The following is a 7,904-nucleotide window of genomic DNA, read 5'->3' as shown; positions in this document are numbered from 1 at the left end:
TTTTTTTTGTTTTTTCCCTTTTTTTCATTTTAGATATTTTTTCATACTTTTTTATTGCTAATCTGCTCGTTTCCAACTTATAATTTTTATTTGTTTCCCATCTATTTATTTTTTTTAATTTCACGCCATTCATCTTATTTTCCCTTAACTTTAAAGTTTCACTCAATTTTTTTTAACATTTACCACACTTTTCTTGTTTTCTCCTTGCTAACCATATTATATGATAGAAAAACCTCACCATTTAAAAGATAGACAGCATACCTATGACCATGGTTGCAACCAGTTCGGGATATCTAGGGAAAAAAGAAGTTCAATTGGCAACTTTGATTTGGGACTGAATAGACTTGAAAGTGGTAAAGGGAAACAAGAAAGAGTCTCATTGATGTAATCATTAGCCGTGCCCTCAATTTGGAAATATGAAGCAATGCATTCCAAAGTAGTTAAGACCCGAGCCTTCTACCACTTGGAAAAAGAAAAGGACAATTTTTCTAGAAGAGAATCTGTACATAAATTGAGGACCTTGAATTCCTGCACATGCATGTACTGCTTAACAAGTTGGACGGGCATGGCTACCACCGGTCGGTCACCTCAACTGCTCGTCTTTCTATTGTGTTTCTCCTCCTTCACCTTGGTTGTGGTTCTTGGCCAAAGGGAGGTGACCTCAGCCCTTGTTTCTCTGAGCAACGTGACAGATCAATTTGCATTGCTGTCTTTCAAATCCCTTGTCATTAAAGACCCTTATAACGTGTTATCAAATTGGAATTCCAACATCTCTTTCTGCGACTGGAATGGAGTTTCATGCAGTCATGGTTCACAAAGGGTAGTTGCTCTGAACCTCTTTGGAAAGGCACTTGAAGGTACCCTCTCTCCATATATCAACAATCTCTCCTTCTTACAGTTTCTTGATCTTACAAATGACAGTTTCCATGGTCATCTTCCCATTGATTTTAGTCTCCTCCCTCAGTTAGAAAATCTTTCTATAGGAAAAAACAATCTTGAGGGGTTGATCCCACAAACACTGAGCCATTGTCAAGGTCTCCAAATACTGTCAGCACAAGATAACCAATTCTATGGAAGCATCCCGGAGTTCATAGGCAGTTTGCTGGAACTCAAGCGCATAAACATTTATGGTAACAGGCTCATAGGAACCATTCCAGTCACTTTTCCCAACCTTTCAGAACTGGAGTACCTTAATATTGGTCAAAATCATATGCACGGGAACATTCCTTCCGAGTTGGGAAGCATAACCCGCTTGACATTGTTTAGTGTGGAAATGAACAATCTCACTGGTACATTACCTGAGAGCTTGTTTAACCTATCCGCTCTTCAGACTATGAGTTTCTTGTCCAATCATCTAACAGGGCATCTCCCTAAAGATCTTGGATGCTGCCTGCCTAATCTCCAACAACTCTACTTGGGTGCAAACAACTTCGATGGCCCTTTTTCACTTTCTTTTTCGAATGCTACTAGTCTCCAAACTCTTACTGTAGAAGACAATGAATTTATTGGTCCTATACCATTAGAATTAGGTAGTTTGACACAACTTTGTAGGCTCTCTCTTTGGGGAAATATGTTCACCAATACCCCTGGCAGCCGTGAGCTTTCCATTCTCACATCCTTGACCAAGTGTCGAATGTTAGAAGAAATTAATCTCGAATGAAACCTTCTAAACGGTATTCTTCCGGCCTCCATTGGAAACCTCACAACCACCTTGTGGTGCGTTGTCCTTCCCTTTAATGAGATTGAAGGTACTATACCATTAGCATTAACCAATTTAACCAAGTTAATTTCCTTAGATTTGAGATTCAACAAAATAGAAGGGCTCATTCCACAAAATATAGGATCAATGAACAGGTTACAGGCCTTAGGTCTTTATGGCAATGCATTGGAAGGCTCAATTCCAGACTCACTTTACCAGTTGGTCCACATGTATATTTTTCAAATTCAATACAACATGCTAATTAGGTCAATTTCAAGCTCTATAAACAATCTCACCAGTTTGCAAGGGCTGGATCTAAGCTCAAACAATTTTTCATCAACTCTACCGCCTGGTCTTTGTGAGTTGAAGGACTTGATGATTCTACACTTGCATGACAACTCTTTTGGTGGTCACCTCCATCTGAATCTCGGAAATTTAGCCATGATGGACAACATTGATATCTCTGCAAAAAAGCTGAGTGGAGAGTTGCCTGCATCATTATCAAAGCTCTAAGTTCTTGAATATTTGAATCTCTCTTGCAACACATTTGATGGTCACATTCCTGAACAACTTGATCACATGCTAAGCCTTGACACTATTGACCTTTCCCACAACAAGCTTTCCGGTGAGATACCAAAATCATTGGAGAAACTTCAACACATCCAGGCCTTGGACTTGTCCTTCAATCTATTGGAAGGAGAGATAACAAGAGGTGGAAAGTTTGCAAACCTTTCTGCTGAGTCGTTCCTAGGGAACCATGCACTATGTGGAGCTCCCAAATTCCATGTCCCATTGTGCTTAGACAAAACATAGAGGCAAAGTAAGAGCAATGCGGCTAGAGTCATTGCTGCTTGCGTAATTGGAGGCTCAGCACTTTGGTCACTGTTTGCACACTCATTGGTATCTCATGCTATAGAAAGAGGGAGTTGTCAAAACGTCCTGATGACATTGAAAGATTATGAGGAATTACACTCCCAACGATTTTTTACAGAGAGCTATTGCATGCAATGAGCAATGCAAACTTTCTTGGGAGTGGAAGCTTTGGTTCAGTGTACAATGGAATTCTAACAGATGGAACGACAGTGGCTGTTAAGATCCTTAATTTGTTATTTGGGGGAGCATCTAAAAGGTTTGACATCGAGTGCACAGTCATGTGCCAAATCAAGCACTGAAACCTCGTGAAAGTCATTACGTCTTGCTCTAGTAGAGATTTCAAGGCTTTAGTTCTCCAATACAAAGCCCCTTGGCGGCCTAGAAGTTTGTCTACATTCAGGTGACTATCACTTGAATCTCTTTCAGAGATTGGATATCATGATTGATGTGGCTTGTGCTCCAGAATGTCTTCACCTTGGTTACTCAGACACTATAGTACATTGTGATCTGATGCCAAGTAATGTGCTTCTAGATCAGAAGATGACAGCATACGTCAGTGATTTTGGCATTGCAAAGATTCTAGTTGGGCAGAATTCTTCCACTCTTACAGCCACTCTCGGAACCACCCGATACATTGCACCAGGTACGTACTATCTCTTTTTTTTTCTTTTTATAAATTTTGTGTCCCTCAAAGTGTGAGTATAATTGCTTGAGCTGTTTCTTGAGTCAATGTGGCCTGGCTTTGAGTTCTCACATGTGTGTGTGCATATGTGAATACTCTCTCTTTCTCTTCAATAATGCTCTCATGGAAGAAGAGGAAGAGAAGGTGGGATCGCATGGGAGGGGCTGGAGAGGTCATGAGGTAAAGAGACGTAAAGAGAGAGTGGGTGGGTTTGCCAGTCCTAGTGGACTCTCCGTCCCTCTCTCTCTCTTTCTATATATATATATACATATATATATATATATATATATATATATATATATATATATATATATATATATATATATATATATATATTCATTTATTTATAAATCAGCTGACTAAGCTTTTTTTAATTTTGTATTGTTTAAAACACTGAAAAAAAATGCATTGATGATAGTCACTGCTTTGGTTACAGTTTTTAGTGTTAAGACTCGTTTTAGGGTAAATAAGAAAAAGAGTCATCAGTAACATAGGTAGCCGACTGATTTCAATTATATATATATATAATTTGGTCCTGACTTACGTGCTTTAGCTAACTATACTCTTATGTGATTTGCAATATAATTTCAATAAATATACTAATTGATGTGCAAACACCCATGATCTATCTAATCATCTTGATTTGGTAGTTCACACATAAAGACATGCACAAATGGTTCCTAGCTCAATAATGTAAAGGTCATTGATCAACTATTTTACATGCATACATGTTTGAATTCTTTTAAGAATAGGACTTCAGTTCTAAATCAAAATCTTGTATTCTTTTTTAGATGTATATATGAGAACACAACAAGAGAAAGGCAGGATTGGAGGTTCAATTGCTCTTTGTATGTAAATCTTGGTCCATGTGGGACTAACTTTTAACATGTTACGATGGAAATACTTGTGCATGAAAAAAACCTCATAACCAATATGAAATATATTGAATACTTGAAAGATTGCGATGAAAAACCATTGAAAGGAAAACCTCGCTGCAAACCTTGAACAAAAATTCAAGTTACAATGGACAAACCAATTATAGAAAACCTCGTAACTAAAGATCAAGAAAAACCACATATAGTGGAAGCAAACTGACGGTCTCATAACGAAGTGGGAGATGTTGGATATGGATAGTGGCCCTGAGCCCTATCATTCATCTCGTAACTGCAAGGGGGCTCACTTGCAGTTACGAGCTTTAATTTTCTCCTAAAATCTCTCACTCACTGTAACCGCTTGCTGGGCTAAGGGAAAACTTATGAGGTGGCACTATATATGCCCAGCTATTCTTTGATCTACGGTTACATGTCGATCGCCCTAAATCAGAGCCTCATAGAAGCAAACCCGAAAATCAATTGCTCTCTTGCTTTTTTCCTCTCTTGCTCACAGGTCTTGTGCATGCTTCAGTCGCTGCTGGTGGTGAACCTGCTGCACAGAAGAGAGTCGATCGGCAAACGTCAGACACCATTCCGCTGCAAAGAAACCAACAGTTTTCCTTCTCACTTTGTCGCTCACCACCACTTGTAGGGCCACCTGCTCAAGCTTCATGTGCACATATTGGGTTGTATATTACAACCACGAGGAGCCATTAACTGGTTTACTTTTTATTGGTAATAACTAATAAGAGTGAAGATGCAATGACACTAACTAGTTGTGCTCTAGGCAAGCCACTATTGGACATGAACCCAATCTATTGGACACAAACCCGGTCTACGAACACAGTCTTCACGCATGTAAGCAGTCGAGAAACTGTGTCCCTCTTGAGATCACCGCATGTTGCCCTCATTTGACCATTTCACGTGATCATGCTTATTTCTGTCATACTTTTCATTTTATGATCGCATGTACATCCGATTGCTTTGACATTTAATGTGTGAAGCTAAGGTAGACTACCATTAAATGAAGATGGAGCTCCAATATACGTCAGTAAAGTATGTCCGCATATGATTCGTTCAATTGTCGATTGCAGGTTTACATCATCACTCCTCACGGTTCACCATCTTGATGAGAGAAGGCATGATAGTTTTGAATGCAAAACATTGGTTTTTACGTTGTTTATAATTAATGTCGTATGTTTCACAAAGTTCATCTCTATTGTGGACGGACGAGGTTGTTTTTTCTACTGGTGCGATGGCAAAGCAGACTGCCATTAATTGAAATAGAAAAGGTTCGATCAGACTTTATTAAGGGATCAGATACAACAAATTGAAATGAGCTGAGCCCCAACAAATGGATCAGTAATGTTGTACACATTCTCAAAATTGTTCGTCCTCAACTTCTTCCAACACTTAAAACTTCTTACAGGTTGTACACAATGCATTAGAGTTGATACAACAATAATTTGAGAATTATATGTGCTGCTACTCAGTCTATTCATCATGGTATGTGGCTTCTGAATTTGTCTGTTATTCACATATATATCATCTGCTATGTTCATGTATATATCATGTGTTGTTGTATTGTATAAAGTGCAGTCTGCCCGTCGCCCTTTGGCTCTAGTTTTCCACTTATTAAAATGATGATTCGCTGCAGCCCAAACCTTTTCAGGACATTTGAATTTGTCTGTGGCCATGTGATTGATAAACATAACAACTAAATTATGTATGTGGTCACTATAACATTGTTTTACTTTATTTTCTATGGATCATCCTCCCTACCTTGTGTTAGAGTCAAACAATTGGGTATAGTGGAACAAAACACTATTATGTTGTCTCTTGATAGGATTATGTACCGCATTTTCAAAAGCAGATTTGTTTGGATATTGTGGCTTATGTGAAATCAAAGGCGGTTAAGGAACAGGAGAAAACATGAATGTACATGAAGAAAGGATCATAGGGTAAATGTGAGAAAAGTATATATTTATATCAGCAGAATGAACAATATCTAATGTGAATATAGCATTTATTTGTACGGTACTATGTATGCATCCATTATACAATCAAAAGCAATTGATTATGTTGTGGTTCTTTGAGCAACACTGTGTGACACCAATATGCATGACAAATCTTTTTATTTTGGTTGTTTGCAAACAACTAATAACTATAAAAATAGCACAATGCAAAGTGCGGTCTGTATGCATCTATTGCACTATTCAATGCTATTGATTTTGTTGTGGTTCTTTGTGTGATACTATGTGTGACACCAATATGCACGCCAAACCCGTTTATTTTGGTGTGGTTCTTTGTGTGACAAACAACTAACTCATTAAACAATCTTGAAGTTTTTTGAATTGGTTATAAAAATTTTAAACATTTTGATTTTGTATGAATTGTCGAGCGATCTCTGTGTGACGCCAAATAATCGCAACTCTTTGATTCTTTAGTGAATCGTCGAGCGATACTATATGTGACACTACCATGCACGCGAGTCCCATTGATTATAGACTGATTCGTTGGGCGATCCTATGTGTGGCACCACTATACATGTCAATTTGATTGCATGCTATTTGATCTTCTTCATGTTGATGTGTGGGATCCCAATCGAATTACTAGTAAGTCTAGATTTTGATATTGTTTTGTCATATGTACTCTCTATACTTGGGTTTTTCTCTTAAAAAAAAGTTGAAGTCATATGTACTCTCTATAACATTATTATTGAAATAAAACCCAATCCATATTTTTATTAAAAAAATTCATCCACCTTAATGAAATTTTACTTTAAAAATGACATTTCTCCACAGTTTACATGCCCCCATACATAAAATAAAATGAGTGAAAATATCACCAATTTTTAAATGTGGCTTGTTCTCTAATACTTCATACTAATTTAGGTGCATATTTTTTGAGATATGTGATTGTCACTGTTTGTTACTTTGTCAAATATTAACTCTCACTTTCTATTGACAACCAGGTTCCTATTAAACTTATATACCCTTATCGACCCTTGTTTTCAGTTGCTCTTAAAGTGCTTGGATGCACGTGCTTTGTTTACATTTTTGGACCTACACATGATAAATTGGCTGCTCAAGCAATTTAGTATATCTCTATTGACTATTCTAAAAATCGTAAAGGTTACATATGTTTTGGTCCATCAACTCAAAAAGAATATTCTTTGAGTCTCAATTTTATTACAATTCCTCTCCTACTTCTACTAATAGTACAATCATTTGACGCATTACCTATCTCTGCAATCCCATTGGAGTCATTCTCATGTGAGTCTTCTTCTCGTGTCACCAATTTTCTTGATCCTCTACAACTCTACACATGTCGACAGGACCCCTCTCATGATCATCCTCTAACCTATTCTCAAGAGATAAGTACATCTAAGGTGACTGTGCCTAGTCTACCTAAGCCCACTACACATATTTTGAATATCTGTCAAGACTTATTGCTCTTCACAAAGGCAATCAATAATTTGCTTTGCATCTCATATCTCAATTTGTATCTATTGACTATGTTGTTATAGTATGCAATAGTTTTTTCATGCCCTAACAACCAATACAGTTCTCACTTGTTATCAACAGGCTGTATTAGATACTAAGTGGAGACGAACTATGCAAGATGAGATGGATGTCTTCATCCAATGAGGCACCTAGGAACTAGTTGATACTACTGTTGATTGTAATATTGTTAACTCTAAATGAGTATTCAAAGTGAAATATTATTATTATGGTTTTATGAAAGGATACAGAGCTAAGTCAATTACCAAGGGCTA

This window comes from Nymphaea colorata, chromosome 1, assembly GCF_008831285.2.
Source record: "Nymphaea colorata isolate Beijing-Zhang1983 chromosome 1, ASM883128v2, whole genome shotgun sequence".
Taxonomy (NCBI): Eukaryota; Viridiplantae; Streptophyta; class Magnoliopsida; order Nymphaeales; family Nymphaeaceae; genus Nymphaea; species Nymphaea colorata.
Note: the sequence above shows the minus strand (reverse complement) of the source record.